The sequence below is a fragment of the Balaenoptera borealis genome, assembly GCF_965194805.1.
Source record: "Balaenoptera borealis genome assembly, chromosome: X".
Classification (NCBI taxonomy): Eukaryota; Metazoa; Chordata; class Mammalia; order Artiodactyla; family Balaenopteridae; genus Balaenoptera; species Balaenoptera borealis.
In genome coordinates, this window is record NC_138881.1 from 81,165,312 (window position 1) to 81,190,453 (window position 25,142).

Here is a 25,142-nt window from a genome sequence, read left to right on the forward strand (position 1 = left end):
CACAGTTCCTGTCTCACTGCTCCCCAAACTTTTGGAATTTCCTAAGTGTTGAGAGTGATAAAGCTGTCTCCTGTTATATAAATGAGGCAATTTTTGGAAGCACCTAAGGATGGAGACTGGTTGCTAGGGGAACCAACCATGAGATTAGAGGTTGGAAACTTTCAGTCCCACCCCTTGATTTCTTGGGAACGGAGAGGAGCTTGAGGTTGAATCAATCGCCATTGGCCAATAATTTAGTCAATCATGACTAGGTAATGAAGTCCCCATAAAAACCTTAAAAGACAGCTTTTTGGCCCTTTTTTGGAGAACTTTCATGTTGGGGAAACAGAATGCTTCCATGTGCTATCAAACTGGGCCCCAAGTTCCATAAGGACAGAAACTCCTTTGTTCAGGATTTTGTCCTATGTATCTCTTCATCTGACTATTGATTTGTATCCTTTAATATGCTTTGTAATAAATTGGTAATTTAGTGAGTAAACAGATTCTCCTGTGTTCTGTGAGCCATTCTAGCAAAGTAGTTTAAACTGAGGAGGGGGTTGTGGGAACCTCTGATTTTTAATCTTTTGGTCAGAAGGACAGGTAACAACCTGGACTTGCAATTGGCATCCAGAGTTGGAGGGGGTTGTTGGAACCTCCAATTTGTACCCAGTAAGTCAGAAGAGCAGGTAACAAAGTGGGATTGGTACTGGCATCTGAAGTGGAGGGCAGGTCTTTTGTGACCGAGCTCTTTATCTGTGGAATATGATTCTATCTCCAGGTAGATAGTGTCAGAATTTATTTGAATTCTCAGACACACTGCTGGCATCTGAGAATTGCTTGTTGGCATGGGAAACCTCCACACACACACATTGGATAATTCTTGTTGGTTTAGGCCAAGGTTTATTTTTTGTTTGTTCATAGATGTTTATTAGTTCCAGTGTTTTTTTTTTTGTTATTGTTATTGTTGAAAGGGCTATAATTCCTCCATTAAATTCCTTTTGCAAAAGATGCAAAAAATGCAAAGCAACTTCTGTATCCTTTGTCAAAATCAGTTGGCCCTATGTGTGTGGGTCTATTTTTTGGTTCTCTATTTTGTTCCAATGATCTATGTTTCTATCCCTCTAGCAAAACCATACTATCTTGATTACAACAGCATTATAATAAGCCTTAACATTGGGTAGAGTGATTCAGCCCACTTTATTATTTTCAGGATTGTTCCAACAACTCTAAGGCCAGTAAAATAGTTTACATGCCTTTCCATATACATTTTAGTAAAAATTGTCTAAGTCTAGAAAAAACTTCTCAGTGATTTTGGTATTATTTTCGTGAAACCTACAGATCACTTTTCAGAAAATTTACATTTTATTGTTTTGTTTTCCATTCTGTCAGCATGGTATGTCTCTTCATTTATTTTGGTTTCTTTGTTTTCTTTCATCAGCATTTTGCAATTTTTAGCATACAGATTCAGTGCATGTTTTGTTGCACATATATTTAATTATTTCAATTTTTGGAGCAATTGTAAATGATATGTGCTTTTAATTTCAGTTTTCACATGTAGTTGTTGTTAGTATATTAAAATGAGGTTGATTTTGTGTGTTGATCTTGTGTCTTGTGACCTTGCTGAGCTCCTTCATTAGTTATATTGAATTTTTAGTAAATTCCTCAGAATTTCCTACATAGACAATCATGTAATTTGCAAATATGACCAACTTATTTTCTTCCTTTCACTTCTGTATATCTTTATTTCTTTTTATTACCTTGTTGCAGTGATTAGAATTTCCAGTACCATACTGAATAAGAGAGGTGAAAGCAGACATCCTCACCTTGTTCTCAATCTTAAGTGTAGCACACTCATTCTTTCATCATTAAACATGATAGTAACTGTCGGGTTTTTGTAGAAATACTTTATCAAGTTAAAGTAATTCCCCTCTATTTCTAAATTACCAACAGTTATTTTCATGAATAAATGTATTTTTTTCAAAAATGTTTTCTACATCAATGGATATGATCACGATAGTTTTAACCTTTAGCCTGTTATAGTAGATTACATTGATGTTCAAATGTTGGAACATTGTTGCAAATCCTGTATAAATCCCACTTAGTCATAGTGTATAATTCTTTTCAAGCATTGTTGGATTAGATTTGCTAATATTCTGTTGGAGACATTTTTGTGTCTGAATTGATGAGATATTGGTCTGTAGTTTTCATTTTCTATACAGTTTTTGTCAGTTTTTATATCAGGGTAATTACAAGTTGCATAAAATGTGTGGGGTAGTGTTCTTTTTCTTCCATTTTCTCGTAGAGACTATAAAACTTTTTAATTATCTTATAAATTGTTGGAATTCTCCCAGTGAAACCATCTTGGCAAGGATATTTAATTTTGGAGAGTTTTTTAAACTGCAAATTAAAGTTATTTAATGGTTATAAGACTGCTCAAATTTTTCTATTTCATCTTAGTTGAGTTTTGATCATTTGTTACTGTGATGGTAATTTCATATGTCAACTTGGCTGGGCTATAGTTCCCAGTTATTTAACCAAACACTAATCTAGGTATTGCTGTTAGGGTATTTTGTAGATCTGGTTAACATATAAAATACGTTAATATTAAGAAAGGAGATTTCTCTCAGTGATGTAGGATGGACTCCATGCAATCAGTTGAAGGCTTAGAGAAGAAAAACTAAGATTTCCTGGATAAGGAGAAATTCTACTTCAGGACTAGAGAATCAACTCCTGTATGAGTTTCCAAACTGCCATACGTATTTCAGACTTAGCACCCCCCACAATCAGAAGACTTTCTTAAAATAAGTCTCTGTCTGTCTCTCTCAATCTGGGTAACCCTTGTTGATGCAGATTTTGGTCTTGAGAATAGTTCTAGAAGGTCAGATACTTAAGGATCAATTTTTCAAATTGGTTCTGCTGTTTCTGGTAATGGTTCTCTAATGTAACTGCATTTAAAGGGACTAATAACTCTATTTCCAGTGGTAAAGAGGACACTGATAGTCCACGGTGTGATGTGGCAATAGAGACATGAAAAATATCACCACTGGATATTCGAATCAAATACTTATAAAGGCAAAGTTCTAAATGACTGTGGATTTCATAAGTTAGAAAAATTCTTGTCAGTCTTGTGAGAGGAATGAGATTTGCTGCTTGCTCCTAACTGTGCTGGAAAAAATATAGAATGAAAAGAATAAGCTCAGGGCTTCAAATTCCCAGCTCAAGCTCTGCATAAATGATCTTAAATTTTCTATGTCTTCCCTGAAAGAAATCCTTATCTCCTGCAGCCAGAGCTAAAATTTCAGAAAATTAAATACAGAATATCATCCTGAAAGTATATTAAATTACAATACAGATTAAATTCCCAACCTCCCAGAATGTCTTCTTTAAACTGATTGGGGAGGAATGGTATCCTGAAAATTGGAATAGGGACATATTGGAAGATTTTAATGAAGCTGGGAATATTGAACCCCTAAATTCTGCTGTGTCTTCTTTGCCAATAGAAATAGCCCTTCTACCTCTCTCTGATGAGGTTAACCACACTTTGCTTGAAGAAACCAGAAAGACCTACTCTGAGGTAGATGCCTTGCAAGACACAGCTGATTCCCCTCAAGACTTACCTCTACCACCCCTCTTTGCTTCAAGACAAATACCTAGACTCAGTCTCAGCAGGCTCTGAGAGATGAGATATAAGTTGTGACCCAAGAGGAGGAATGCTATGCTCAAAAACAACTGCATGATTTTTTACCATGTATACAGACAGAGATATGAGGAATACACATGGAAATGAATACTAAGAGTGTAGGATAATGGTGAAAAGAACATAAAATTATATCAAATCAAATTTATTGGTATGGACCTGCTAAGCAGAGATCCTGGATTCTAGGGGTGCTCAAGGAGTTATAAAGGGCTTAAAAGTTTATTTTCTTGATTGACAGAAACATGAACCAAATGGTGGCCTAGAGTGTATGAAGTTAAAATTCCAGACCTGCCTTGGCATACTGTATAGGAAGTGATCCAGAGGCTAGGGAGACTGGGATATTGGAGTGGATTTATTATGCAATACCTGCTCATGCACACTGGTCGGGTCAAGAGGACACATCTTTCACCATGACTGAGAGAACTAAGCATTCTTTAAGAGTACTGTGGTTGCTCTTTTCTGTAGTTCAGAAATTACAGTGGGAACTGCTGTCACTGAGCAGTCTACTGAATTTTTACCTGATCTGTATAAGTGATTGAGTTCCAAATGAATCAACAGAAGTGTAACTTGAATCACCAAAATAGAGAAGCAACTCCCATGGAGAAAGAATCCTGCACACTGGCAAAAATGTATACTATTTCTCCCAGCCTTCTCCAAAATAACTTAAAACATTTTACCAGTCTGACAGTGCAGTGGAGAAAGGGAAATACTGACTTTGGGTGATCACTGGACACTGGCTCTAAGTTGACACTAATTCCAGTCTGGTGGTCCACCAGTCAGAGTAGGGTCTTATGGAAATGAGCAATGGAGTTTTGGCTCAAGTCCATTTCAAAGTGGTCCAGTGACGCCATGAACCCATCATGTGTTTATTTTCCTAGTTCTGGACTGCATAATTGGAATAGACATACTTAGAAACTAGAAGAATCCCCACAATGGCTCCCTGACCAGTGGAGTAAAGACTATTATGGCAGAAAAGGCCAAGAAGAAGCCGCTAGAACTGCCTGCCTTACCTAGGAAAATAGTAAAATGTAAACAATGCCTGAAGGGATTGTAGACATTAGTGCCACTAACAAGGACTTGAAGGACACAGGAGTGGTAATTCCCACCTCATCCTCTTTCAACTCATTTATTTGGCTTGTGAAGTAAACAGATGGATCTTAAATAATGAAAGTGGGTTATGGTAAAGCTAACAAGGCAGTGACTCCAACTGCTGCTGCTGTTCCAGATGTGGTTTTATGCTTGAGTAAATTAACAAATCCTCTGGTACCTGGTATGCAGCCATTGTTCTGGAATTTATTTTTATGGCCTCAATATCTGTTAGTAAAGACTACTAGAAGCAGTGTAGTTTCAGTTAGCAAGGCCAGAAAAATATCTACATTGTCCTACCTCAAGGATTTGTCATCTCTCCCCAGTGCTATGCCATAATTTGGTCTGTTGATATCTCTTTTTTTTTTTTTGAAGTATAGTTGATTTACATTATTGTGTTAGCTTCAGGTGTATGGCAAAGTGATTCATATATATATATATATATTTATAGATTATTATAAGATAATGAATATAGTTCCCTGTGCTGCACAGTAAATTCTTGTTGTTTGTCCATTTTATATAGTAGTGTATATCTGTTAATCCCATACTCCTAATTTATCCCTCCTCCACTTTGGTAAACAGAAGTTTTTTTTCTATGTCTGTGAGTCTGTTTCTGTTTTGTATATAGATTCATTTGTATTATTTTTTTGGATTCCACGTATAAGTGATATCATATAATATTCATCTTTCTCTGTCTGACTTACTTCACTTAGTATGATATTCTCTGTGTCCATCCATGTTGTTGAAAATGGCAATATTTCATTCTTTTTTTTATGTCTGAGTAATATCCCGTTATATATATATGTGTGTGTATATATATACACACACATATATAACACATTTTCTTTATCCATTCACCTGTTGATGGACACTTTGATTTGCTTCCATGTCTTGGCTATTATAAGTAGTGCTGCTATGAATATCGGGGCATTGGAGTGCATGTATCTTTTCAAATTACAGTTTTTGTCTTTTCCAGATATATGCCCAAGAATGAGATTGCTGGATCATATAGTAGCTTTATGTTTAGTTTTTTAAGGAGCTTCAATACTGTTTTCCATAGTGGCTCTACCAATTTACATTTCCATCAACAATATAGGAGGGTCCCCTTTTCTCCACACCCTCTCCAGCATTTATTATTTGTAGACTTTTTGATGATAGCCATCCTGACTGATGTGAGGTGATATCTCATTGTAGCTTTGACTTGTATTTTTCTAATAAATAGCAATGTTGAGCATATTTTCATGTGTCTGTTGGCCATCTGTATGTCTTCTTTGAAGAAATGTCTATTTAAGTCTTCTGCCTATTTTTTGAGAGGGTGGTTTGTTGTTTTGACATTGAGTTGTATGAGCTGTTTGTATATTTTGGAAATTAGTCCATTGTTGGTTGCATTGTTTGCAAATATTTTCTCCCAGTCCATAGATTGTCTTTTTGTTTTGTTTACAGTTTCCTTTGCTGTGCAAAAGCTTTTAAGTTTGATTAGGTCCTATTTTTAAATTTTTGTTTTTATTTCTTTTGTCTGAGATTGGTCTAAGAAAATATTGCTATGATTTATTTCAGAAAATGTTCTCTTCTAGGGGTTTTATGGTGTCATGTCTTATACTTAGGTCTTTAAACTATTTTGAATTCATTTTTGCATATGATGTTTGGGATTGTTCTAATTTCACTGATTTACATGAGGCTCTCCAGCTTTCTCAGCACCACTTGCTGAAGAGACTCTCTTTTCTTCTTTGTATATTTTTGCCTGCTTTGTCAAAGATTAATTGACCATAGCTGTATGGGGTTATTTCTGGGCTTTCTATTCTGTTCCATTGATCTATATGTCTATTTTTGTGCCAGTGCCATGCTGTTTTGATTACTGTAGATTTGAGTATTGTCTGAAGTCTGGGAGGGGGTCTGGTGACATCTTGATTACCTTTTCCTTCTATAAGAAATCACATTGACCTACTACATCAATGATATTAAGCTGATTGGATCTCATGGGGAAGAAATAGCAACTGCCCAGGACTTATTGGTAAGACATTTGCATGTCAGATGATAAGACATTAATCTGACAAAAACTCAGACCCTTCTGCATCAGTAAAGTTTCTAGTGGTCTAGAAGTATGGGGCATGTTGAGATATCCCTTCTAAGGTAAAGGATAAGGTGTTGCATCTGGTTCTTGTTATAATCAGAAGAAAGGCACAATGACATATGGGCCTTTCTGGATTTGGGGACAATATATTCCTAATTAGGGTGTGCTTTCCGAGAAGCTATTAGTTTCGAGTGGGGCCCCAAAATAAGAAAAGGCTCTGCAACTGGTACAGGATGCTGTGCAAGCTGCTGTGCCACTTGTGCCATATGATTTATGAGACTCAAAGTTGCTTGATATTTCGGTAGCAGATAGATATGTTCTTTTTAGCCATTGGCAGGTCCCTATTGGCGTAATACAACAGGTCCTTGGGATTTTGAAGAAAAGTCCTCCAATCCTCTCCAAATAACTACTCTACTTTTGAGAAACAGCCTTCGGTTTTCTACTGGGCCTTAGTAGAGACTAAATGCTTAACAATGGGACATCAATTTACCATGCAATCTGAGCTTCCATCTTGTAGTAGGTGTTATCCATCTCACCAAGCCATAAATTTTGGTATGCAGAGCAATGTTTCATGCTATAGACTTAATATTTATGCCCCCCAACCCAAATTCATATGTTGAAACCTAGTGATGGTATTAGGAGGCAAGGCCTTTGGGAGGTGCTTAGGTCATGAAGGTAGAGTTCTAATAAATGGGATTAGTAATCTTATAAAAGAAATCCCACAGAGCTCCCTATCCTCCTTCCACCATAGGAGGTTACAGTGAGAAGATGGCCACCTATGAGGTAGCAGACCCTCATCAAATCCCAAATCTGCCAGCACCCTGATATTGGATTTCTCAGCCTCCAGAACTTGGAGAAATAAATTTCTCTTGTTTATAAGCTACCTAATTTATAGTATTTTTGTTATAGCAGCCCAAATGTATTAAGACAGAAATTGGTACCGAGAAGTGTGGTACTATTGTAACAAACACCTAAAATGGGGAAGTGGCTTTGGAACTGGGTAATGGGTAGAGGCTGGAAGAATTTTGAGGTGAATGCTAGAAAAGGCCTACTTTTCTGTGAATGGCCTGTAAGGGCAATTTTGATGAGAACTGAGAAAGAAAAGAGGAGAGCTATAGAGAAAGCCTCAAGATTCTTTGAGAATACATGTTGTTTATTGCTCTGATATGATTTCAGATCCATTTGTTATGACTTAAGTGAAGTTGTTTTAATTTACTTGTTTATGACAAAGACAAAAAAAAGGTCGTTTTTAGAAGTAAAGTTGTACTGATATAAGAATGAAGTAAGTTGTGTCAAGATGTCAGCATCTCATGTCTTCTCGATAAAAACTTAGTAGCTCTGTTGCTGAGGGGCCCAGCTAGGGGCTTATCGATAAGAACATGTGGAGAAGCAATAGTTATTGCAAGGAGACATTAGAATAAATACTGAGAATTTGTTAGTAATATCTGAGAGTGTTGGTCTGGGCAAAAGCTACCCTTTGCTGATCTAGCTCTCTGAAGCTCTTGAGGAACTTGCTCCTGCCATGGCCAGGCTACACTTGGTTGATAGTGTTGATAAACCATGCAACAGTCTCAGGAAGAGAAGGAACATCTATTCCTGTCTTGGAGAGGCACTCCATGCAGGCAGTGGAGAAAGCCAGGCAATGGTCCCTGGAGCAATAACCCTCAGAACAAGGGACTTTTATTTTTGCTCTGGCAGGTAAATGTCAGCTGTCGTTGGCAAAGCTGTCTTTCCTGAGAATCTAAAGCTTGTAAAAAAGGTATACCTTGAACTTAATTTGGAACTTATTTCCATCATCTCCCGTTGCCTGGAACAATAGTGTAGTTAATTTGTCATTTGTTTGGAGTATGTTTCTTTGTTTATTGGTTTATTAAAATACATTGCCCTGTATGTTATTGGCTTGTGAAATTTCCACAGTGAACCTATGTTAAATAAACTATTGGCAAAGACAATTTCAGTGTCTGAGCATATTTGCCACCCCCAAAACAAAACAATACCTAAGTTGTTGTGAATACAATGTTGGTAAGAATATGAATGGCAAAGGCCATTCTGATGAGGTCTCAGATGGAGATAAGAAACACGTTATTGGAAACATGAGAAAACACAATCCCTGTTTTAAAGTGGCAAAGAACTTGGCTAAACTGTGTTCATGTTTTGAAGAGCCAGTCTTTGTTTCATTAATTTTCTCTATCATTTTCCTGTTTTTATTTTCATTTATGTTTATTCTTAGCATTATTTTTAAATTTATCATCTTGCTTTCATTTATCTTGCTCTTATGTTTATAGTTTCTTGATGAAGGAATTTAGATGATTGATTTCAGAACTTTCCTCTTTCTAAAGCAAGTATTTTGGACTATAAATTTCCTTCTCAATACGTGTTGTCATGCTCCATATTTTGATATGTTGCATTTCCATTTCATTTAGTTCTATATTCTTGTTTTTCTCCTCTGAAACATTCTCTTTGACCCATATATTGTCTAGAAGTGTACTGTTTAATTTCCAATTGTTTGTAGACTTTCTTGTTATCCTTCTGTTATTTATTTCTATATTGATTCCAATGGGGTCAGAAAATATGTGCTGCATGACATCATTTTCAAAAAAAATATTGAGCTATGTTTTCTGTCCTAAGATAAGTTGGATCTTAGTGAAGGTTCCATGGGCAACTGAAAAAATATTCTACTCTGATTGGGTGCGGTATTCTATATATGCTAATTACCTCATATTGCTTGATTTTGTTCTGTTGTTTTACATTCTTGTTCATTTTCTGTCTAGGAATTCTACAAGTTACTTTTGAATTCAACAAGTATAATTGTGTATTTTTCTCTTTTTTTCTGAGGTCTACTGTATCTATTATTAACAGAACCATGTCTGATAAGTTTCAGTTAATGTTTGTATAACACATCTGTTTTCATCTTTTTACTTTCAACCTACCTATACCATTTTATTCGAAGTGAGTTTTTTTTAGACAGCTTTTTGAAGGATCATTTTTTAAATATTTATTCTGTCAATGTTTGTCTTTAATTGGTGTATTGAGACTATTACATATAAGGTCATTATTGCTACATTATGGCTTAAATATGTCATCTTATTATTTCTTTTCTATTTCTGTCTTCCCCTTCTCTTTCCTCTGTTTCTCATTTCTTGCCTTCCTGTGGATTGCTTGTACTCTGTTTTTGTGATTCCATCTTGATTTACATGCAGCATTTTTGAGTATATCATGTTATTTATATTTTTCTTAGTGGTTGTTCTAGTTATTACAGCATAAATATATAACATCACAGTTTACTGGTATCGACATTTTATCACTTTGAACCAAATCTAAATACTTTGCTTTAATTAATTACCTTTGTTCTTACCACATTTTAAATATAATTGTCTTATTTCCTGTGCGTACATTAAGCACTACATCACATGGTGTTATAATTTTTACCTCAACCATCAAATATGATTTAATGAACTCATGAGAAGGATACTCTATTTATTGCTCCTGCTTTTAAACATCCCAGGATTCTTCTTTCCTTTCTAAAGTTCCAAGCCTTCTTAAGTTTCATTTTTTCAATACTTTTTGTTTAGATAACTTTACCTATTAGTTATTGGTTTTTTTTTTCTTTTTTTGGCCTTGAAGTATGTGAGATCTTAGTTCCCCAGCCAGGCATCAAATCCGTGCCCCTTGCAGTGGAAGTGCAGAGTCCTAACCACTGGACCGCCAGGGAATTCCCATTAGTTATTCTTTAAGATTAAGTTTACTAGTAGTAAATTTTCTCAATTTTCCTTTGTCTGAGAATGTCCTTTATGCTTTCTGGTAAAAACGGTTGTATTAGGAAATTAGAAAGCCACTACCTTTTTCTGCTGTGCTGGAGTCAGGTGATGTGGAAAATCTGCTAACCTCTCTGACTCTTGGAAAACATGAGTAGCTATTTGGGGAACAGATTTTCAATTGGTGTTCATACTGGAGTATGATGTGTATCATTTAAAAGCTTTTATGTTCTGTTAGACCACCCTTTCCCCTATCTTTTGGTTAGGGAGAGTAGGCTTTTCTCTTAGTGTTTCTTGTCTGTGATTATTGATGGTTTGGGTTACAGATTTCTGCAGTATGTGGTCCAAGATATATGATATGTTTGTATATGATATAGTTTATATGATGAAACATGAAGTATGCATAAAGTAATTCTGCTGCACACTGAAGTACAATGTTTATTTCAAGGAACAGCACTTGTGTGATTGTTTTAGTTGCAACCTGAATAAGCCATTTTTTTCATGGCTACAAATTTTACTTGAAAAAATGAGTAACAAACAAGCTACATTTATTGATACTTTGGTATCTAGTATAAAATTTCTTAAAAATTAATGAAGGGAGCCTGACAATCAAAGAAAACAACATGCATCATTTGTTACTAATAATAAAAGATTTCAGCTTTTAAGTAAAAATTGGAATTTTGGAAAATGTATACCTGCCAGTAGGAGCTTGACATCTCTCTATTACTAAAGTTTTTTTAATGATGAGATCAATGGTGATATCAATAAATACAATGTTAAAAATATACACTGAAATGTGTCAATAAATGGAAGTTCTGCATGACTTAGAGGACTATTTTCCAAATTACTAATGCATGATGTTACGAATTCTTGCATGGTAAAATTTTCATTCAAAGTGCAAGAGGGTCCAATATCCTTTAATTTAACAAAGTAAGAAGAGTTTATTGATAGTTTCACATTGCAACTAACTTTTAAGAAATGATCACTTGTTGAGTTGTGGTATTGTATCTAAGATAATCCACAATTAGACAATCGAAATACTCTTTTCCATTTCCACTATATTTCTGTATGAGGCCAAGTTTTCTTCATATCAGTCCATTGTAATAACATATCAGAATAGATTACAGAATACAGAATCAAGTATGAGAATCCACCTGTCTTTTATTAAGCTAAACATTCAAAAGACTTACCAAAAATGTCTTAGACAAAATATTTGCAAATCAGAAGTTTATGTTAAATAACTGTGGCAAGTACAAGTTCAGAATCAACTTCAATTTTCAACAAAGATCATGAATTGCTTTGGGGAGATGCAACAGCAGCAAATCAAAGCTGTAAGTCTACTTTTCCAATGGCTCAGAAACTCCCAGGATAAATATCCACTTTCCCTTCTTTTTTAGGGGGAGGGTGCTTTTACATCCTATGCCTGAGGATTCTTTACTTGCTTGCCTATCGAATCTATGCCCAGCTCCCACCTGTTGAAGCATCTGAGTACAGCAACAAATCATCTTAGGTGGATATCCTTTGTCCACAAGTTACCCACATATTTCCACCTACTGGCATCTCCCTGTTTATTTTCTACAAATAAACCACTGAAAGGCTAGGCTTGACCTTATAATTTCAAGATCTTTAGAATTCTGTGATTAAGTAGGTCTTTTGGGGGACAGATGGTCTTAGCCCATAGTCTCAAACATATTTGTGTACACATCCCAACCTCCAATTTCAAGCTGCATCCACATTTCTATCCATATTGCCTCTATAGTCAAGGAGAATTAACACCAACTACACAATCCATCTTTGGGAACATAGACCCTATGAAGTGGACAAATGAATTCTGAGGTGTTGGGTACCCAGAGTATAATCTAGTATATGAAGTAGTGGGTGTGTGTTGCTGTGTGTGCATATATGAGCAGTCTCTTTGTCTTGAAAGATCCTTGCCAAGTGAAAAGAGCTGTCCATGGACGAGTCACAAAACAGGGTCTTTAGGACAGTGCTTCTCAAATTATCTATAGTTAAGGATAAGTTTCTTTCTTTTCCCCAATATGTCACAAACTAATAATTTTGGAAAATACAATAAAAGTGAAATAGTAAAAAAGACTAAAATGACATAGAGAGTTTACATCCATAATGAGAGCATAAGGAGCTCAGTAGACCCACTCCCTAATTAAATAAGCATAACTGCTGAAAATTAGCAAAAATAAAATAAAAACAAAACAAACTAAAACAAAAGTATAAACACTTAAAGCATCTTGAAATTATTGTAAACACATACAGAAAATAAAAGAAAACATTTATTCAAGAAAATCACTTAATCTCAGTAAGATCAGGAGGAATCTATGGCACTTGAGCCACAAAACACTCCCTCCCCTTCTATCAGCTTGATGGAAGCTGAACTCCAGATTGCTGAGGCTAAGAAGATAGGGCTTCCTTTACCCTCAGCTCTCAACAAAGGTATTTGGTATCTCACCAGGAGAAGCAGGCCACAGGCATTTCTTATTCTCTCCAAATGTGAGTTGAAGCAGTTAAATTCCTCGTGAGTGCAGCCAAGAGGTTTGAGGTTCCCTTCTCCTACTCCTTTCCTACTAGCAAGATAAAAGTTATATCCCAGGTATCATGCATATCATTATTTGTTATGGCTGAATAATATACAGGTCTCAAATTTTCTTTATCCATTTATACACTGATGGGCACTTAGGTTGTTTCCATATCTTGGCTATTGTAAATAATGCTTAAATAAACTTAGGGGTACATATATCATTTTGTGTTTGTGTTTTTGCTTTCTTGGGATAAATACCCATAAGTGGAATCACTGGATGATATGGTAGTTCTAATTTTAGTTTTTTGAGGAATCTCCATACTGTTTTCCATAGTAGCTGCACCAATTGGCATTCTCACCAATGGTGCACAAGTGTTCCTTTTTCTCCACATCTTTGCTAGTAAGTTCAACATCTGTGTTTCCTCAGAGTCACCTTATATTAATGACTTTATTTTCTGTGTGTGGGCCATACTTTCCTATTTCTTTTCTTGTCTTATCATTTTGCAAAAACTAGATGTTTTAAGTAATATAGTTACAACTATGGAAATCAGATTCTATTCCTTCTGGAGTTTGTTGTTGTTACTGCTGTTGTTGTTGTTGTTGTTGCTCTTATGAGTGGTCATTTGAAGACACAACCTTATAGAAGAAAATGAACAAAAGCTATGAGGTGATCATTTATTTTTCTGCCCATCAGTGGATAGAACAATATTCTATCTCTAAATGAAAAAATAGTCAATTCCTCTGTACTATGGTGTACTAGTGATATTCTAGCATTAAACTGTGAGTACTCACTTCTAGGTAGACATCTTTAGATGCACTCCCTAACCATTCTTAATTTAAGGTTAGAAGAGGATCTAAAAAATCTACTATGATCCATTTCTCTCCTATATCAAAGAAAGGTCCAAGAAACAAAGGAAACTAGTCATTAGAACTCACTTTTAAACATGTTGGTCAATGGATTGATACCAGTAGAGAGGCGTGTCCTTATCAATGAAATGTTATTAGCAGGATGCCCTTGGTTTGAAAAACAGTTAATGGTAAATAATCCCAGAATGTATGAATTTTTGAGGAATTAATCCTTGTAAAATAATATATAATCTCTCTAACTATCTGAGTATAAAATGCAGGTGGTTCATAACCTAAAATGCTCTGGGCTGTGTGAGGTCACTGATAACCTTACTTATAGCACTGTCCTTTGAACTCAGACCAAAAACACATCTGTTGTGGGAAGCAAATATCTCAGGAATTTATCTCAATGTTCCACACTATTTTCCTCTTTTCATGGGCCTGTTGATTGCTGGGATCCTTGAAATTATTCGTAAAGCTTCATATTACATAAGTGTGCTTATTCAAGTAAGGCTGAGTTGGTAATCTTATCCTGTGAGTTATTTCAAGGACCAAGAAGGGAACTAAAGGGACAAGTTTTGAATTCGTTTCACTTGTCCACTATCTCTTGGGTGGAAAATAATCAAGTAATTAGAATATGAGCTTCAAAGATATGTCACAACGTGGGCTTGCTGATCTTGTCTGGCTCTTGATGAAACGTCAAAAATGTTCAAAAAATAAAGAAAAGGCAGAATTATTAGTTTTCATAAAGTCCTTTGGGGCTCAAGATACAGAAACATCATCATCTCCAGTTCAAGAAACTGTTAATTGTGATTCTCCAGATGAAACAAGTTTGAAATAGGGGGAATTCTTCCTAGTGATTTCACAGACCTATGATTTTCCTTAGCATGTGGCAATGGACTAAATCATAAAACTGAAAATATCTGCTCAGAGGAGATAGTGAAGGCTATGTCACTAAGCTGAGACTATATTCCTATAGTACTGGAGTGGCAGATATGTTGGGCTCAAAAGGAACAAGAAAGTTTGTATAAGGAAAGTTGTTCAAATTAGACTTGGGCTACAACCACTGCAACTATATGAACTGCACCTGAAGTAAAAAATGTCTCAAATGACAAAATCTGGGGAGTACACAATTTGCTAAGGTAAATATATTTCCCAAGATATGGTGATTTTATAATGTCAAAGCTATCCTCACACTTACTCATGGAGAGGCTACAACCAAGATTTCTCTTTCTACTTTCTACTACTCAAGTACTACTGAGCATCTGTTATAGAATTTGACTTTATTAACTACTAATCTTGTGAAATTATAGGATTTCATCCATGCTTTCTTCTGGAACTTTCACGTTTGATTTTATGATCCACTTAAAGTTTCTACAATTGTTTGGAATGAGGAAAAGATAATTTTATTGTTTTCCATATGACTTTTCAGACATCCAAGCTGTAGTAGGTTGAATGGTGACCACCATCCCCCATAAGGTATCCTTTCATTCTCACCCTTGGAGTTTGTGAATATAACCTTATTTGGGAAAAGGATATTTGCAGATATAATAGAGGTTCTCAAGATAAGATTATCCTCAATTACCTTGGTGTGACTAAATCCAATGACTAGTGTCCTTATAAGAAAAAAAGGGGGGAGGACAGACACATACAATAGAAAGAAGATGTGAATATGGAGTCACAGCTTGGAATGATGGGTCTAAAAGCCAAAGAACATTAAGGATTGCCAACCATTACCAAAATCTAGAAAAGGCAAGGAACAAAGTATCCCCTAGAGTATTTTGAGGGAATATAGGCCTGCCAACACATTGATTCCAGACTTCTAGTGTCTAGAACTGTGAGAGAATAAATTTCTGTTATTTCAGACCACGAAGTTTGTAGTACTTTTTTACAGAAGCCCTGGGAAAATATAAAACTACAAATAAATGAGATAATTTCCAGAAACATAAAACATCAAATTTGACCCAAGTAGGAAAAAAAACTCAATAGACCAAATGAACATGATAGAAAATACAGAACTTTCCCTTAAGAATCTATGAGGCCTAGATGGTTTCAGAGAGTTCATTCTATGAACGTCTAGAGTGTAAATAATCCAATTCTACATAAAATATTTCAGAACATAGAAAAAGAGGGAAAACGTCCAAATTTAACTTTCAAGTGTATTTAATCTTTGGAGTTTTATTTCTTTTTGGAAATTTTATGAGAAGTTTATTTTTGAATTTGTGTTTATTTCTATAATGCTGGTTTTGTTTTTATTGTTATTGCTATTGTCTTTACATAATTTATGTTTATTTTATATTTTTTTCCCCTTAAAACTCACTGGCCTTTTTTTTTTTAACATCTTTATTGGGGTATAATTGCTTTACAATGGTGTGTTAGTTTCTGCTTTATAACAAAGTGAATCAGCTATACATATACATATATCCCCATATCTCTTCCCTCTCTTAATATTCCATCTAATCTCATTGCAGATACTCTGATGGTTTTGTTGAATAACATGGCTAAACATATTTAAAAATAAAATATGGAAGAGGAAATTATTTATTTAACCTTGGGGTAAATTTAATTAATGCATCAATCTGACTCATTTCAGTGCCCAATAGTGGCAAAATCTAAATTAACATCCAGTGGTTCTAGTGATCAATTGTTGATATTGGGGATGGAGCTCATGAGGGTAAAACATAAATATCTGGTATGTTGCTAGTAATGTTTTCCAAGGATGGCTAACCATAACTCAGATTCACCTGAAGAATAATGGTTAAGCTTAATGTGTTAGGACAAAAAGCTAGGGTACATGTCTATCTATAATCATAAAAGACATTGACTCAGTGGCATAAGATCAATATTATGCTAAAATAATGTCTACCAGGTCAGGCTAGTAACACTAGTTGTTGATGAAGATGTGAACACCCAGGAACTCATATACTTCTTGTACAAAGAAAATTTGGTAAAGCTTAGTTAAATTGCATATACATATATCCTAACCTAGGTGTATATGTCCGTTACCTTGACCCAAGCATCCTTCCTCCCCAACCTGCTATCCAGGCCCACCTTTGTAAGAAGAGCAGCTTGGCATGATGAAGCAAGTGATGGTATCAGAATTTTCACATTGTCATGCAAAGTCTTTAATTCTAAATGCCAAAGCAAAACCAAAACAAAACAAAATTAAGAGATATTAAATGTTCGGTAACACTAGACATTTGCGGTGTTTTGAAAAGGCAATATGCACGTATACAGAAGCTTGAGACTATTTAAAAGAAAGTGAGCCACTCCTTAAAATTTGGTCATCATCATTGATATTAAGGTCTGTCTCCATTTCCCTTCCCTTGACAAACCCTCATATCCCATATAAGGGTGTTTTTCAGATCAATTCATCTAACTATAGCTGCATCAGACCCAGAGAGCATTTGGATATAGAAAGTTTACTGGAAAATCATCTTAGAATGAACACCTGTTGGAGAATGAACAAAGCAGAATTGGGCAGAAAGTTTAATGTTGATGCAGTCCCAACAAAGGAGTCATCTGAGCTCACAGTGAGCGCTAGACTTAAGATGGCCAAGCAGAATTGTCCTAAAATGAGGAAACAGGGCTGGGTTGACTACTCATTGGATTGATGCTACCCCTGGGAAGGAGACATGCCTTGGGCAAGGTGGCTCACTTCAGATGAGGAAAATGCTGGTGGTGGGTAGATGTAAACACTAGACATCAGCTGTTTACAGCAGCATCTGAATGAGTAGTAAGTGATTCTATCCTACAGGGAGGATCTTATTGGTGACCCACAGAATTCACTAAAATAACACTTGTTACCATTATCCTAAGGTTTTACCAGACTTAGTAGGACACTGGAAAATAGATGAAAATACAGTCTCTTCTTGGGTTTGACATTTTTCCCCAAGGAAGCCTTTTGTAAAGTATGTCTGGGGAATGAAAAAAAAAAAAAATTCATGGAAGTCTCAATTTACCAAATTGCGATTAGAAACATCATCTGAAAAACCAAAGCAATTCTAAGTAACCTGATAAATTTTTTACATTCCTTGGCCTTTCATATCCCTTCTAACATCACTGCTATGTTAATTTTGATATGCAATCACTCCAACACCACAGCCAGCACCTAATCATGATATCCAAAGTTTATTTTTCTTTCTATTCTATAAGCCACACTAAATGAACATTTTGGTTGTAGGCAAAGTATCTGTTTGTACTCTACAAAAGAGAAGATCAGGAGTAATGCAAATAAGAATACATGAAAAAAAGGGTAAAAATAGCACAATCAGTTTTAGTTTTTGTGAAGTCAAACTTTATGCCTTGGGACGATGACACAGATGTAATCTCCTTGCCACATTATTGAGTTCTCATAATGAAAGTTAAGTGAACAATCACATGCTAAGCAGATCATGAAATTCAGGAAGCATATGGTAGTTGTTAATATTTTAATGAAATACGTTTAAAACTTTACAACAATGGAAAGTTTGTCCCATAAATGAAATTTCAAAGGCAGATCCTGAGTGGAAATTAGACATTACATTGGTAATTACTGGACTCAGAATTGAGCACTTCACTTTCACTATAACGTATTTTGGAGGATTTAAGGAGAGATGTATTGGAGTCAAAGTATAAGAAATGTACATATGATCCAGAAGCTGGGTCTGTTTAGAGATAATTTTTGACATCTTTCAGTAAGCTTGCTGGAACAATTTCTGGGTTTTGGTCATTATTTGCATCTCCAAGGGTGAGTCTTAGGGTCCACTTGAGGATCCAAGCTGGGAAAATCTTCAGAGCTGTTCATGTCAGGGATCTTTTGAATGGTGTTTGCAGTACAGGGAACATATTTTTCTGCAAAACTCTTGGATGGAGTATAGACTAAATCACACAGAGTGACCTTCTTCATATGCTCCTTCTGTGACTCATGCTTTGGAACAACAGCCAATAAATATTCCTCAAGACTGAGGATGTGATCAATTGCTTTTGTGACTTTATTAGGGAGTCCAGTCACAGTGACGATGTTTGCATCTTGGACTCCTCTAGGAGGGAAAGAGATGTCGACCTGAAATTGATTCATGATTTTATGAATGGCTTTTCCACGGGATCCAGTAATGTGGCCATGAACACGATTGTTTAGTGAAATTTGCTTAGTAACTGTTTTTTCAAACTTTTGCACCATTTCCATTATTGTATCCCAAGCGGCGATGGTGTTATTTTTATATCCAATGATTGTGATTTTGTCTTGTATCTCATTGCTCCCTTTACTTGGAAAATAGATAGTAACTTTATGCTTTAAACAAATCTGAGCAATAGCTAACCCCTTTCGACCAATGATCTTGGGGTACTATTTGGGGTCTACTGTGAACTTGAGTCTGAAATTTCTTAATGATCGATCTTCTATTTCAGTTTGTAAAGCCTTGACTTGTTCTTGTAATCTAACCTTGGCTTGTTCTACATTTGCAGCAAGGCCAGTGATGGAAATGATATCAGACTCGAATTCAAGTGCTGATACCTGTATATTAACTTCAAACTCATCCATTATCTTGTGTATCCCACTTCTTTTCTGACCAATGATGTAATGATGTAGATCAAAGGGCACATCTACTTCAGCAGTGACAGGAATTAAAGCCTTAAGGGCTTCCATGGCTGCTTCACACTTTTCCTTTTGGCCTGAGATAAATATGGTGTCACATTTTGTTGGGGAAATAGAAGCAGCTCCTGTAGTGCTCTTTTCCCTTTCTTCCTTATTTTCTAGAACAGCTGGCTGTTTATTGGTAAGTGAAATCTCCTCTCTATCTGGGAATTTGATTTGAACACTATAATCTCTAACGATTTGTCTGATTCAAGAACACATTGGTCCCATGAAAAAATGATGGAACTTCTGGGGAATAACACATACTGTTGCGACTTCATTGTCCAAGTCCCCAATAATCTCTTGAGTATGTTTATTGACTGCTTCTACACAAGGCTTTGCTCCTTTGATTGTGACTTTGTTACTCTGTTTTCCTGAACATGAAAAGTTAATAATCACACCACCATACTCCTCAATCATCTCCTGTAACACCTGGCCCCTTTGCATAAAAAAGTGCTGGTGATACATGGGATTTATCAGTATGTTGTCCTCTACCACATTATCTAGGTTTGTAATTAAACCCTCTAGTTTCTTTTGTGCATCTTTGACAGCCTTCTCTGTCCCTATAATAGTTAACAAGTCTTGATCCTTGTCCTCAGGGATAGGGAAAACGATACATGCTCTAGTCTCTTCACAGACTTTGGGAACATTGCCTCCATTTTTACTCATGAGGAATTTATGATACTCTGGCTTGACATGGAGGACCACAGAATAACTCTTGGTTTGCTCTTCTACTAGTTGCAGCAGCTTTTTCTTGGCCATCTCCACATTTTGGTCAGGTCCCTTAATAATGACTCTTTAAAGTCCCGAGTTGTTTTTTGGAAAGTGGATATGGATACTTCCACATTCTTCCATGACTGCACCAATCAAACCGTCTTTAGAGTCAATAAAGGATTTGTGTAGATTGGACGGAATAGAAATTTCTAGTTCTGAAATATTGGCTATATCTTTCTGAATTGAAAGAATCAAATCATGAGCCACTTCACAGTTTGCTGGCTTTCCACTGATGACAATATTTTCTGAGTCGCTATTTGCTGATGAAAGATTAATTTTGGTGTTGCTTGCTGCACAGATTTCTTTGATGTTTGCACTTCCTTTTCCAATGATATTTTTGTGAAGCCTTTTGAAGATGGGAATAGTTATGGAATAGGTACTTTCTACAATGTCTGTCTGTCACCACATTCTCCAAATATTATATGCATTTTTCTAATTCATTTTTTGGTCCTCTAAGTTGGACAATGTCACTTTTTTTTGTACTGGGTCAGGAAAAGTAATTAGAACCTCTGGAAATTTCTTACGGATGTCATGTATCCATTCACCTTTCTGCCCAATGATTGCGTGGTGAAATCTTTGCTCAATGATTAAGTCCTTGTGCTCATTTTCTAAATGAGAAGCAATTTCAAGAAGTTCTTTCTTGGCCTGGTGGGCACCCTGAGATTCCCCCTCAATTCTGATCCAATTATTCTTTTCATTTTCAGGTGAGATTAGCACAGAAACTTTATTCCTTTCTTTAATCCCATTTATGATAACACCTTTTTTCCCTGTCAGGAGTTTGTGAAACTTATAGTCAACATTAATCTCTGCATAATCCATCCTGTTAATTAGATCTTTTACTATGACCTCAATTTGTTCTTTAGCATAATTAACATCTTCTGTCAGCCCTTCTATTGTAATTTTATCTTCTCCAGTAAAATTTATGCGAACTTTTGGCATGTTCTGAGTAATTGTAGATATATTACGACCTTTCTTACCAATAACAAATCTGTGAAGCCAGGAAGGTACAGAGATAGAGGAAAGAGTATAAACTTTGGTATTTGAGTAGGCTTCAGTAAATGCCTTCCTTAAACTTTCAAGCTTACATTAATATGTCACAGAATCTGACATGCTTTGTGAGGGTGAGATCTCTATTGAAACTCCAGTTCTTTCCAGTATCTCCTGGACGGAATTATTCTGGGGACCTATGTACACTTGTACTGTAACTTCCTCTCCACATTTATGGATGTGGTTTTCTCTGTAGTACTGTCAAAAATCTTCTTTACACAAGCCTGATCCTGATCTAGTTGTTGCTTTTTTCCAGGAAAGCTTATTTGTGTCTGATTGGCACTAGATGGTGAGATGTGGATGCGGTCCTCCGTTTCCTGTAGGATTCTGTCAAAAGTTTTATTGCATGGTCCAGCAATGAAAGGATGAAATGCTTTTCCCACATCTAACCTTTCTTCAGCACACTTGTCTTGTTCAGTAGACATAAGTAAGACTTCATGTGGAGCCTTTTTCATGATCTCTTTGGTGCCAACAGTATTGATCCAGGTGCTGTGGTTAACTGGGCATAAGGTCTGAATGTTGGTTGCAGCTTTTCATTCTAGGTCTTGCAGTTTTTCGCCAGTCTTGCCTACAGCAAAGCAAAGATGTTCTTTGGGAATGGAAGCTGTAGTTAAAACTTGTTTCTTAAAACATGCAAAAATCTCCTTCTGAGCTTTCATGACAGATTCTGGCTTACCAGAGACTATAATGTAGAGGCCTTGGTTTTTGACAAAAGTTATTTCTAGGTTGGCACCAGTTCTTTGCATGATGTCTAGATAGAATTTTGCTTGTGTACCTTCCTCAAACAGATTCACATATTGTTTCTCCTCCAGAGGCACATAAAAACCTTGAGTGATGACTGATGTCATGATAAGTTGACTATTATTGCCTGAGGATGCAGCAGGCTCCTGAGCATTTTCCAACCAACTTGTTTTGTCTAGGAGTTCAGTGAATTTATCTTTGGAGGTTGGAGTGTCAAGATCCTCTTCTGAATTTAAAGCAGTAACATCATTATCTTTTTGAATGTATCTACTTGGCTACTCAGTTAAATTTTCTTTGGAATTCATAGCTGATTTTTAATTATTTAGAGGTGTTGCAGCTACATGGTCAGTAGCCAGAAAATTCTTCGTGTAGCTGCCTTTTTGCATATTACTGTGCGGGAAAAATAAATATTGTAAAGATGTAATTCCTTTCCAAATTAATCAATAAACTCAAATCAATAAAAATTGAAATCCTAATATTTATAGAACTCAAAAAAATGTCCAAGGTTCATCTATTCTACTGTTATGAGAGTACCAAGATAAGGTTCAAATTATAGGGACTGTGAGGAAACAACCACCATTTTGTTAAAGAAGAGAAATATATCTTTTGATTATTCTTATCAGAGTCATCTCAAACCTCATTTTGCCTAAGCCAGTGCCATCATTTTTTGACCTTTAGCACTATTGGCTGCAAATTATTTTTGGAAAAATATAATTCTCTAGTCTTCAATAATACCATATTTACAGGGTTTCCTTATTTAATTAACAGCTTTTTGAAGAATAATTTATATACTATAAAATTCACATAGTCTGTGCATACAATTTAATGATATTTAGTTAATTTACAGTGCTGTACAGCCATCACAACAACCCAGGCTAAGAACATTTCCATCACCCGAAAGAGCTTCCTCATGCTCATTTGCAGGTAATCCTGTTTCCACACCCAGGCAAAACTAATTCATTTATTTTTCCTCTATAAACTTGCATTTTCTGGACATTAAATAAAAATATTATCAAACAGTATAAGAGGGTCTTTTGTACCTTGATTTTTTGCCTTTCCAATCCGCTGTTTGGATTCAACCATATTATAGCATATATCAGTAGTATATTCCTTTTAATTGCTCAACAATGCTTCAATTTTATTTACTTTTACCTTAATGACTGTTGTAACTCAATCTTCTTTCCTGGCTCCAAGACCTCCACTGGGACTCTATATACCCAAGTGTTACAGGATGCTCTTTTGGACTCCTTTCTTCGTCTATATTTTTTCCATATGTGATGTAATTTACACTCATAACATTGACTATCATTGACAGACTGATGATCCTCAAATCTACTGCTCCAACCCTGAAATGCAATGTGTATATGCATAAACCTTCTTCATATCATCACTTGAATGTCTAATAGTCCTTTCAAATGTAATATATCAAGTGAACTCTTGATTTTGTCCCCAGACTTTCTCCTCTTGGAATATTCTGAAACTAAGAAAATGTCCCCTGGGTTTTCTCCTATTTCTCAGGCCAAGTACTTGGCATCATCTTTGACTTCTCACTTTCTCTCACATAACACATGTAAAGTAAGAGCATTCCTGTTAATCTAAGTCTGACCTATTCTCATCATTTCCAATCTACATTCCTAGTTTAAGCCAGCGTGTCAATACTGTAACAAGTATTGAATTGCTATACCACTCCTACTCTTGGCTTCTTATGACCTATTTTCTACAAAACATTCAAATAAGAGGTGATGTCAGCATCATTATGGTATAAAACATTCTTCTTTTTGTCTCCCTTTTTAAACAATGAATTAAACATCCATCCATGAACAAAAACACCTTTGTGGGAGTTGTGGGATCCAGCACAGTATACCAAGGGATATGGAAGGAGTCTCACCCACCTGTGTGTCTGGTAGGAGGTAGACAGATATCAGTATGGGCTGTGGAACTAGAAGAGCCAGCAAACCTGCCCCAACCCCTCTCACCACAGTCAAAAAAAAAAAAAAAAAAAAAAAAAACCATGGAGAATGCTGACCTGGTCAGATACCCACAGATGAGAGAGATTTTGCAAAAGTCCAGGCTTCCTGGGGTGGAAATTCCAACATGTCATTGGAGCAAAAAACAAAAAAAATCCTGTTTGGTCACAGTGGAGATGGTATCAGGAATTTTCCCAGTGCCACCCTCCCCCAAGGCAACACTGCACAGGGCTGAAATATCTGGCAGCTGTAACTTCTCCTGTGAGAAAAAAAGGAGAGCACACAGTGCTCAGCTATCCCACTAGTGTAGGATGCTGCTGGAGAAACTCATTTCTTTCCAGCAGAACTCAGAGTACTAAGGCAGAAGTTCCATGGTTGAGAGGAGGAAGAAGATTGGGAAAAAGTCAGTGAATATCAAAGTGCATTAAAGTGACATGGTTCCTGCTGACTGTGCTCAGGACTTTAGCAGGAAGTCCACCCAGGAGACTCTGGGAGTACCCGTCCTGAAGATCTCCTCAACAGGTTTGCAGGCATCCCTAATACTGCAAATGCTAAACTCACACCTCTTCCCACTCTGGCCGCATGCTCCCAAGTGCAATGGTGAAAGCAAGTCTGTTAAAAAGTGCTATCAGAAAAAAAGACCAGGATTGTGGGCAAGGGAGAAACCACAAACTTGAGCTATAACACCACCTTCTGGGAAATAAGAGAGGTTTCTCAGGAACAAGAAAATAAAGGACACATATCATCACCAAAAGATAACAATAAATCTCCAATAACTGATCTCAATGGCAGATTTTTGCAATTTAGCTGATAAAGAATTCAAAATAGCTGTTTTGAAGAAACCCAGTGAGATACAAGAAAACTCAGAAAGACAATTCAATGAAATCAGGAAAAAAATACATAAACAAAATATTTACTGAAGACATAGAAAATGTAATAAGAACCAAACAGAAATTGTGGAGCTGAAGAATTCAATGAATTAAATGAGAAATGCAATAGAGAGCATCTGCATCAGAGTAAAGCAAATGGAAG

The 25,142-nt window shown here is 36.0% G+C and overlaps 2 pseudogenes across 2 annotated transcripts; both read right to left on the minus strand.

Annotated features, from left to right (window-relative positions):
• Positions 1-575: 575 nt before the first annotated feature.
• On the minus strand, positions 576-21,954 carry LOC309620514 (vigilin pseudogene; annotated as a pseudogene). Its single transcript has one exon. The product of its transcript is annotated as a vigilin pseudogene (transcript).
• LOC309620153 (vigilin pseudogene) lies at positions 21,861-24,694 on the minus strand (annotated as a pseudogene). Its single transcript has 2 exons — positions 24,674-24,694; positions 21,861-22,418 (listed from the first exon to the last, which is right to left on the minus strand). The product of its transcript is annotated as a vigilin pseudogene (transcript).
• Positions 24,695-25,142: the final 448 nt, after the last annotated feature.